This window comes from Rhipicephalus microplus, unplaced genomic scaffold (assembly GCF_043290135.1).
Source record: "Rhipicephalus microplus isolate Deutch F79 unplaced genomic scaffold, USDA_Rmic scaffold_232, whole genome shotgun sequence".
Lineage (NCBI taxonomy): Eukaryota > Metazoa > Arthropoda > Arachnida > Ixodida > Ixodidae > Rhipicephalus > Rhipicephalus microplus.
In genome coordinates, this window is record NW_027464803.1 from 1 (window position 1) to 10000 (window position 10000).

The window sequence follows — 10000 nt, forward strand, 5'->3', positions numbered from 1 at the left end:
CCCCGGTAGTCGCGGTTTTTCCGTTTCCGCACGGCCCCGGCTGACGCTGCTCGGTCACAGTCGCCTTTTGTGGTGATTGCAGACTTCTTGAGCGCGGGTGTTTTTTTTTTTTGTTGTTGTTGTTGTTTTATTACGCATTCGCTCCAGCAGACGCTGTTTAGACTTTTTGTTTCCTCTTTTATCCTGCGACGAGGTGACGAGGTTTATTCGGTGCCCCGCCGCCCCGGCTGAAGTGATTTTTCCTGTCCCGTGCCGCCCCGGCTGACGCGGTTGGGACTTCGCGTTTGTTCGGCCGCCACGGGTTTTGGCGCACTCGCTCGGTTGCTTGTTGTTGCCACTTGTTGCGAACCCAGGTTTCTTGAGCGAGCGCGGGCGTTTTTTCTTCCTTTCTTTCTTTGTTCTATGTGTTAGCGAATCGGCCTTTAATATCACACGAGGACACACAACCAACAATTTTCAGTTTGAAGTGTAAAAAATCTGCAGGTGTTGACGTAACTGACTTGCCCCGTACCCTTGAGTACATCCATGAAGTTCTCGTAGTACTACTAAATCGCATTATTCCAAGTGGAGAAATTCCCATAAACTTGCAAACCTCTACACGAAAATCGGTGCGCGTGATAAAGTTGAAAATTATCGTCCGATATCAAATGTGCCTTCTATAACACAAATTCTAGGAAAAAAAAAAAAAAACACTTGTTCGCCGTTTTCTGCGCCGTGACTGGCAGCACTCCGGCGAAGCGAAACGGGGTCGATTCGAGCACGATATCGGCGTCTTTCGACGTGCTCGCCGGCGACCGTCGCACGAGTACGTCGCACGAGCGCGTCTGCCGGGGCGCCGTTTGCGAAGCCGACGCAAAAGTGGGAACCGCCGCTCGGATGATCGCCGCTTTCGGCAGAGTGAGTGTTGGCACTCCGGGGAAGCGAAACAGCGTGAATGCGCCCACGAAATCGGCGTATTTTGAAGTGCCCGCCGGCGACCGTCGCACGAGTACGGTAAACCGCGTCAGCCGGGGCGTAGTTCGGGACGCCGACGAAAAAGTGGGAAGCGCAACTCGGATCTTCGCCGTTTTTGCAGGAGTGAGTGGCGGCCCTCCTGCGAGACCAAGAAGCATCGATTCGTGCACGAATTCGGCGCCTTTCGACGTGATCGCCGGCGACCGTCGCTCGAGTAGGGCAAACCGCGTCTGCCGGGGCGGGCTTCGGGACGCCGATGCGAAAGTGGGAAACGCTGCTCGGATGTTCGCCGTTTTTGGCCGAGTGAGTGCTGGCACACGGGCGAAGCCAAACGGGGCCGATTACGGCACGATATCGGCGTCTTTCGACGTGCCCGCCGGCGACCGTCGCACGAGTACGGTAAACCGCGTCAGCCCGGGCGGAGTTCGGGACGCCGATGCGAAAGTGGAGAACGCCGCTCGGATCTTCGCCGTTTTTGGAGGAGTGAGTGGCGGCACTCCGGAGAAGCCAGGGAGCGCCAATTAGCGCACGATATCGGCGTCTTTCGACGCGCTCGCCGGCGACCGTCGCACGAGTAGGGCAAACCGCGTCTGCCGGGGCGGGGTTTACGACGCCGACGCAAAAGTGGGAACCGCCGCTCGGATGTTGGCCGTTTTTGGCAGAGTGAGTGCTGGCACTCCGGCGACGCGAAAGAGCGCGAATGCGCCCACGAAAGTGGCGTATTTGGACGTGCGTGACGGCGACCGCTGCAGGAGTACGAAAAACCACGTCAGCCGGGGCGAGCGACACACGGCGGTCTGGGTGCTTATCGCTGCTATTATAGGGGCACCCCGGCAGACGCAGAAAAAAAAAAAAAAATTTTCGACCTTCTTTTTTGCTGGTCGAGCTCGGGTAACCCAGGTCGCAATGGGAGCCGCGCACGAAAGCGGCGTCGCGAGACGCGTTCGCGGTCGCTAGTCGCACGAGCTCGGCAACCGCGTCAGCCGGCGCGGAGTTCGGGATGCCGACGGCTAAGTGGGTACCGCTGCTCGGATGTTCGCCGTTTTTGGCCGAGTGAGTGCTGGCACTCCGGTGAAGCCAAGGAGCGCCAATTCGTGCACGATATCGGCGTCTTTCGACGTGCCCGCCGGCCACCGCCGCACGAGTACGGCAAACCGCGTCTGCCGGGGCGGGGTTCGCGACGCGTACGCAATAGTGGGAACCGTCGCTCGGATGTTCGTCGTCTTTGGCCGAGCGAGTGCTGGCACTCCGGCGAAGCGAAACGGGGCCGATTCGGGCACGATATCGGCGTATTTCGACGTGCTCGCCGGCGACCGTCGCACGAGTACGGCAAAGCGCGTCTGCCGGGGCGAGGTTTGCGACGCCGACGAAAAAGTGGGAAGCGCCGCTCGGATCTTCGCCGTTTTTGCAGGAGTGAGTGGCGGCCCTCCTGCGAGACCAAGAAGCATCGACTCGCGCACGATATCGGTGTCTTTCGACGTGCCCGCCGGCCACCGCCGCACGAGTACGGCAAACCGCGTATGCCGGGGCGGGGTTGGCGACGCCGACGCAAAAGTGGGAACCGCCACTAGGATGTTCGCCGTTTTTGGCAGAGTGAGTGCTGGCACTCCGGCGAAGCGAAAGAGCGCGAATGCGCCCACGAAAGTGGCGTGTTTGGACGTGCTTGACGACGACCACCGCAGGAAAACGAAAAACCACGTCAGCCGGGGCGAGCGACCCATGGCGGTCTGGGTGCTTATCGCTGCTATTATAGGGGCACCCCGGCAGACGCAAAAAAAAAAAAAAATTTTTTTCGACATTCTTTTTTGCTCGTCGACCTCGGGTGACCCAGGTCGCAGTGGGAGCCGCGCACGAAAGCGGCGTCGCGAGACGGCTTCGCGGTCGCTAGTCGCACGAGCTCGGCAACCGCGTCTGCCGGGGCGGAGTTCGGGACGCCGACGGCTAAGTGGGAACCGCCGCTCGGATGTTCGCCGTTTGTGGCCGAGTGAGTGCTGGCACTCCGGCGAAGCCAAACGGGGCCGATTCCGGCACGATATCGGCGTCTTTCTACGTGCTCGCCGGCGACCGTCGCACGAGTACGGCAAAGTGCGTCTGCCGGGGCGGGGTTTGCGACGCGTACGCAATAGTGAGAACCGTCGCTCGGATGTTCGTCGTCTTTCGCCGAGCCAGTGCTGGCAATCCGGCGAAGCCGAACGGAGCCGATTCGGGCACGATATCGGCGTCTTTCCACGTGCTCGCCGGCGACCGTCGCACGAGTACGGTAAACCGCGTCAGCCGGGGCGGAGTTCGGGACGCCGATGCGAAAGTGGGAAGCGCCGCTCGGATCTTCGCCGTTTTTGGAGGAGTCAGTGGCGGCACTCCGGTGAAGCCAAGGTGCGCCAATTCGCGCACGATATCGGCGTCTTTCGACGTGCCCGCCGGCCACCGTCGCACGAGTACGGCAAACCTCGTCTGCCGGGGCGGGGTTTGCGACGCCGACGCAAAAGTGGGAACCGCCGCTCGGATGTTCGCCGTTTTTGGCAGAGTGAGTGCTGGCACTCCGGCGAAGCGAAAGAGCGCGAATGCGCCCACGAAAGTGGCGTGTTTGGACGTGCTTGACGACGACCACCGCAGGAAAACGAAAAACCACGTCAGCCGGGGCGAGCGACCCATGGCGGTCTGGGTGCTTATCGCTGCTATTATAGGGGCACCCCGGCAGACGCAAAAAAAAAAAAAATTTTTTTCGACATTCTTTTTTGCTCGTCGACCTCGGGTGACCCAGGTCGCAGTGGGAGCCGCGCACGAAAGCGGCGTCGCGAGACGGCTTCGCGGTCGCTAGTCGCACGAGCTCGGCAACCGCGTCTGCCGGGGCGGAGTTCGGGACGCCGACGGCTAAGTGGGAACCGCCGCTCGGATGTTCGCCGTTTGTGGCCGAGTGAGTGCTGGCACTCCGGCGAAGCCAAACGGGGCCGATTCCGGCACGATATCGGCGTCTTTCTACGTGCTCGCCGGCGACCGTCGCACGAGTACGGCAAAGTGCGTCTGCCGGGGCGGGGTTTGCGACGCGTACGCAATAGTGAGAACCGTCGCTCGGATGTTCGTCGTCTTTCGCCGAGCCAGTGCTGGCACTCCGGCGAAGCCGAACGGAGCCGATTCGGGCACGATATCGGCGTCTTTCCACGTGCTCGCCGGCGACCGTCGCACGAGTACGGTAAACCGCGTCAGCCGGGGCGGAGTTCGGGACGCCGATGCGAAAGTGGGAAGCGCCGCTCGGATCTTCGCCGTTTTTGGAGGAGTCAGTGGCGGCACTCCGGTGAAGCCAAGGTGCGCCAATTCGCGCACGATATCGGCGTCTTTCGACGTGCCCGCCGGCCACCGTCGCACGAGTACGGCAAACCTCGTCTGCCGGGGCGGGGTTTGCGACGCCGACGCAAAAGTGGGAACCGCCGCTCGGATGTTCGCCGTTTTTGGCAGAGTGAGTGCTGGCACTCCGGCGAAGCGAAAGAGCGTGAATGCGCCCACGAAAGTAGCGTATTTGGACGTGCTTGACGGCGACCGCCGCAGGAGTACGAAAAACCACGTCAGCCGGGGCGAGCGACCCACGGCGGTCTGGGTGCTTATCGCTGCTATTATAGGGGCACCCCGGCAGACGCAGAAAGAAAAAAAAAAAAAATGGGGACATGGCGTGCGTCACCGTGCGGCTTCGCAGCGTTGCCGAAGTCGCCGAGCCCTTCGACTGAGCCGAACGGCGGACAGGGAACGTTGGTCGGCCGTTCTAACCTGTCGGTGCCACGCCGAGACGTCGTTAAGGAAAACCGCGTCGTGGGCCTCTACGACGCCGTCGAGTCGTTGTACGTTTGGTGTCCAGCGTGTCGGCGGCGAGTAGCGGACACGTCGTTCACGACTTCGGTCTTTCGCAGTCGACGCGAACTTGCGGAGAGTCGTGGTGCCTCACGTTTTCGGCAGAAACCGCGGCGGAATTTTCCCGTGCGTGCGCGCACGACCTCGGTGCTGTGCCGTCAGCGTAGTGTTGCACAAACTCGTGGCCTACCCAAGGTGCGGTACGTTTGCGGCCGTATCCTCGGTGGGAATTTCGTGAGTAGGGTCGCAAATTCTACGACCTCGGCGGGTTTGAGAGCGACGTAGACTTGTGGCACGCTCAACGTGCCACACGTTTCGGGGCACACCCGCGGTGAAATTTTCTCGAGTACGCTCGTATTAGTGCCCAAGGAGGTCTGGGTACTTATCGCTGCTATTATGTGGGGGTTCTCGTGAGCGGCGTACGCGAAAGCGACCGGGTGTCTGATATGCGGCGGGCTTCGGCCTCGTCAAGCGTGTCCTCGGGTCTGCTCCAGGGGAATCCACGGCAGTCGTCTGCAGCCTCATCCGCTTGATGCGTTAGGGGCTGGTTGTCGGACGGTGCCGTTTTACCACGATATCGAGGTGTGTTCCGTGTCGTCCTCGGGCGATTCAGATGCGAAAGCGCCGAAGACGCGGGCGTGACCCGTCGTCTGGCGGCTTTGCAGTCTCGGCTCCGTTGCTAGTTCCGGCCGGTCCACCGACAGTGCAGCGGGCTTGGGCAACCCGCACGGCGCGACCGAGTCGATGCAACGAAAAAGAGCGAGCATGAACGTGCTTCTTGCCGCACGGCTCCCACTCGTCTTTCGGGAAGGTTGTGCCGTAGCGAGCTCGAACGCCGTCATCTCGGAGTGCAAAATAAGCGTGTTGGGGCGCCTGAAGGTGGCCTCCGCCGCACACAGACTGCGTCCGGCCCGCCGAAGGCGAGGACGGACGCGCAGTCGAACGATTACCTGGTTGATCCTGCCAGTAATCATATGCTTGTCTCAAAGATTAAGCCATGCATGTCTAAGTACATGCCGAAATAAGGCGAAACCGCGAATGGCTCATTAAATCAGTTATGGTTCCTTAGATCGTTTCTTCCTACTTGGATAACTGTGGCAATTCTAGAGCTAATACATGCAGTGAGCCTGGAGCCCTTTGGGTAACGGGTGCTTTTATTAGACCAAGATCGATCGGGTTTCGGCCCGTATTGTGTGGTGACTCTGGATAACTTTGTGCTGATCGCATGGCCACGAGCCGGCGACGTTTCTTTCAAGTGTCTGCCTTATCAACTTTCGATGGTAGGTTACTTGCTTACCATGGTTGTTACGGGTAACGGAGAATCAGGGTTCGATTCCGGAGAGGGAGCCTGAGAAACGGCTACCACATCCAAGGAAGGCAGCAGGCGCGCAAATTACCCACTCCCGGCACGGGGAGGTAGTGACGAAAAATAACAATACGGGACTCTTTTGAGGCCCCGTAATTGAAATGAGTACACTCTAAATCCTTTAACGAGGATCAATTGGAGGGCAAGTCTGGTGCCAGCAGCCGCGGTAATTCCAGCTCCAATAGCGTATACTAAAGCTGCTGCGGTTAAAAAGCTCGTAGTTGGATCTCAGTTCCAGACGAGTAGTGCATCTACCCGATGCGACGGCTCGGACTGAACATCATGCCGGTTCTTTCTTGGTGCACTTCATTGTGTGCCTCGAGATGGCCGGTGCTTTTACTTTGAAAAAATTAGAGTGCTCAACGCAGGCGAGTCGCCTGAATAAACTTGCATGGAATAATAGAACAAGACCTCGTTTCTGTTCTGTTGGTTTTTGGAATACGAGGTAATGATTAAGAGGGACGGACGGGGGCATTCGTATTGCGGCGCTAGAGGTGAAATTCTTGGACCGTCGCAAGACGAACTACTGCGAAAGCATTTGCCAAGAATGTTTTCATTGATCAAGAACGAAAGTCAGAGGTTCGAAGGCGATCAGATACCGCCCTAGTTCTGACCATAAACGATGCCAACCAGCGATCCGCCTGAGTTACTCAAATGACTCGGCGGGCAGCTTCCGGGAAACCAAAGTATTTGGGTTCCGGGGGAAGTATGGTTGCAAAGCTGAAACTTAAAGGAATTGACGGAAGGGCACCACCAGGAGTGGAGCCTGCGGCTTAATTTGACTCAACACGGGAAAACTTACCCGGCCCGGACACTGGGAGGATTGACAGATTGAGAGCTCTTTCTTGATTCGGTGGATGGTGGTGCATGGCCGTTCTTAGTTGGTGGAGCGATTTGTCTGGTTAATTCCGATAACGAACGAGACTCTAGCCTATTAAATAGGTGCGGGGTTCCCAGCACCTTACAACCTTCTTAGAGGGACAAGCGGCTCCTAGCCGCACGAAACAGAGCAATAACAGGTCTGTGATGCCCTTAGATGTCCGGGGCCGCACGCGCGCTACACTGAAGGAAGCAGCGTGTCTTTATCCCTGTCTGAAAAGACTGGGTAACCCGTGGAACTTCTTTCGTGATTGGGATAGGGGCTTGCAATTGTTCCCCTTGAACGAGGAATTCCCAGTAAGCGCGAGTCATAAGCTCGCGTTGATTACGTCCCTGCCCTTTGTACACACCGCCCGTCGCTACTACCGATTGAATGATTTAGTGAGGTCTTCGGACCGATGTCCGGCGCGGCCTTTCGGTTGCGCCGGTCTGTTGGAAAGATGACCAAACTTGATCATTTAGAGGAAGTAAAAGTCGTAACAAGGTTTCCGTAGGTGAACCTGCGGAAGGATCATTAACGGATTGTGAAGGGTGAGCGCCTCAGCTGCGTCTGCGCCCGACACTTTCTGCCGCTGACCCCGTTTGGACGCGGGGTCGGCTTTTCCCCACGGGGCTGCCTGAATGTGGAGCGGCACCCCGTGACAAATTGTTGCGCCCAGCGGACGCCAACACCGCGACCTTGGACGGTCGGCCAGGTGGCGGACGCGGGTACAAACGGCGCAACGCACTCATAGGTCGGCTTTCGACCCGCCACTGCACCGTGGCTCGAAGCGCTCGAAATGCGCGACCCGACCGCTGCGGGACCGCCTAGTACTGTAAACAGGAGCGGCGGAGCGCGAACGGCGAGTCGTGGTTACGTCGGTAGAAGGCGAGGCTGCGCGTTCCCGAAACGCCAGCCGAGTGCCCTCCCGACCGTTCGAGCGTGCAAGAACGAGACCCGACAATCGCGCGGCGACTGCCAAGTACGAGAGGAACGGCACAAGCGTCGGCGGTCGGTCAAGGAACTGGCGATGTGACGGGTCCGCTGTGCACCAGTGCATACCGTCCCGCCGTCCGCGGCAAGCGCCTCCGCGTCCTCGGGTGACGGAGGCTGCCGGTCGGTTCTTGCAGGCGAGGGATCTCGCTGGCACCGGTTCGCGTTGACGCGCGGCCGGTCATGGCACGGCGATGCGACGGCCGAGGTGCGCAGTACTCGATGGAGGAACCGCACGCTCCGATGACCGTCCCGCCCTCCGCGGCGTATGCGTACCGACCGTAATGGTTGCAGCAGCGCCGGCCGGCTTTTGAATTCGCCACACGAAACACGGTGCGAGATCGCGGTTAGGGGAGCGTCGACGTTGCCAGGCGTTTTGCTTGCTGCCGAGGGAAAGGCGGCACGGCCACGTCGCGCTCGTCGCGATTAGCGGGTCTGCGCGCTTTGGGAAGGTGCCGCAACGACTTGCCGAAAGAGGAAGCACGGAAGAACGAGGGACTTGGACGTCCCGACAATTGAACGCACTTGCGGCCAGGCCCTTGCTGGCTTCGTTCTTCCGCCTCGAGTAGGCTCGTACGCGGCTCCGGCGCCGAAAGTGGTCCTTGGCACCGACTTCGGTGGACGTGGGAAGTGCCGCGCAAGTACGGCGCGCCTGGCTCCACCTGTTGGCTAAAGTAGGCAGCCGGATCGGCATTTTGGTGTGCGGTGGCAAACCGTGGATGCGAAAAAAGCTTGTGCGATTTCGTGGAACAAAAAGCGGGGGTCCCCCTTTTTATGCGGAGGAGACCGACCCGCCTGCCGTGGTGAACCGCGACGCCACGGTAAAAACGGGAGAGGCTTGTCGATGGGACCGTGCATCCCGCGCTCCACGGAGGCCGGGAGGCGGCCGCCCGAGGAAATGTGTAGCCGTCGAGGCCCGCATCTGCGTGCACTCTTATCCAAATGGGTGTACCGCAGGCATTTTCTGGTTAGGCGGGCCAATGAGAGCGAGCACACAACGATACCTACGGGTCCGGCTTGGAGAACCGGCTTCGACGCCTCCCGAGTATTTATAGAGGGGTGGACCACGAAAGCACTCGCAAGTAGCGAAAGCGAAACGCCGTCCGAAACACACCGTTTGCTCGATTTGCGGCAGCCGAAAAAGGCGCGGCAGAGTTTTGGAGTCCAAGCGTGCGCTGAAAAGCGCCCTTCTTGGCCACTGTTTGGCCGAGTGCCAGAAACGTTTGGTTTTGACTGTACGGAATTGAACAAACACTTTTTCACGACTCTAAGCGGTGGATCACTCGGTTCTCGGGTCGATGAAGAACGCAGCCAGCTGCGAGACTTGGTGTGAATTGCAGGACACACTGAGCACTGATTCTTTGAACGCACATTGCGGCCTTGGGTCTTCCCTTGGCTTCGTCTGTCTGAGGGTCGGATCACATATCAAGAGAGCCTTCGGCGCACAAGGGAACGTGAGCCGTCGACTCGTTTTGACCGCGTCGGCAACACGGACAGCACGCTGAACACCTCACAGCGAGCGCCAACAGCGGCCACTCAAGGGCGAGACGGTGGCGACCGTCGTGCCAGAGCCCAACCGAAACGGGGGCGACCGACTGCATTGAGGATGTGGCACCTCGTTGAGACCGCCGCAGGACTTCGAGTCGGAAGGAAGCCTGCAGGGAAAGTGCGGTCGAGGTTGCGTACTCCTCTCTGCGACCGGGCGCGCAAGAGCTGCGAGAGCCACGGACGCGCAACTTTAACGCACGGTAAACACGAGGAGCGAAAGCCGGCCAGCAAAGCTTCTCCAGCCGTGCGCAAAGTGCGCGAGATCGCAGCCTTGCGTTGCGCTTGTTGCCCTCGAAGTAAGCAGGGTGTCCCGTAGACCGGGCGCTCGAACACGCTGCGGGGCCGTGCCTCCTCCAGGCTTTGCCGCGCGAACAGGGAACGTTCGCGCGCAAAGCGCAGGGAGGTGAGGAGGCTGCGCCCGACGTTTGCGGTTCGCTGCG

General features: G+C 59.6%; 2 non-coding genes across 2 annotated transcripts; both read left to right on the forward strand.

The window, feature by feature from the left end:
• Positions 1–5741: 5741 nt before the first annotated feature.
• Positions 5742–7556, forward strand: LOC142792697 (small subunit ribosomal RNA). Its single transcript, XR_012891140.1, has one exon. It is a non-coding gene; the product is annotated as a small subunit ribosomal RNA (ribosomal RNA).
• Positions 7557–9275: 1719 nt separating this feature from the next.
• LOC142792689 (5.8S ribosomal RNA) lies at positions 9276–9428 on the forward strand. Its single transcript, XR_012891132.1, has one exon. It is a non-coding gene; the product is annotated as a 5.8S ribosomal RNA (ribosomal RNA).
• The last annotated feature ends 572 nt before the right edge of the window (positions 9429–10000 follow it).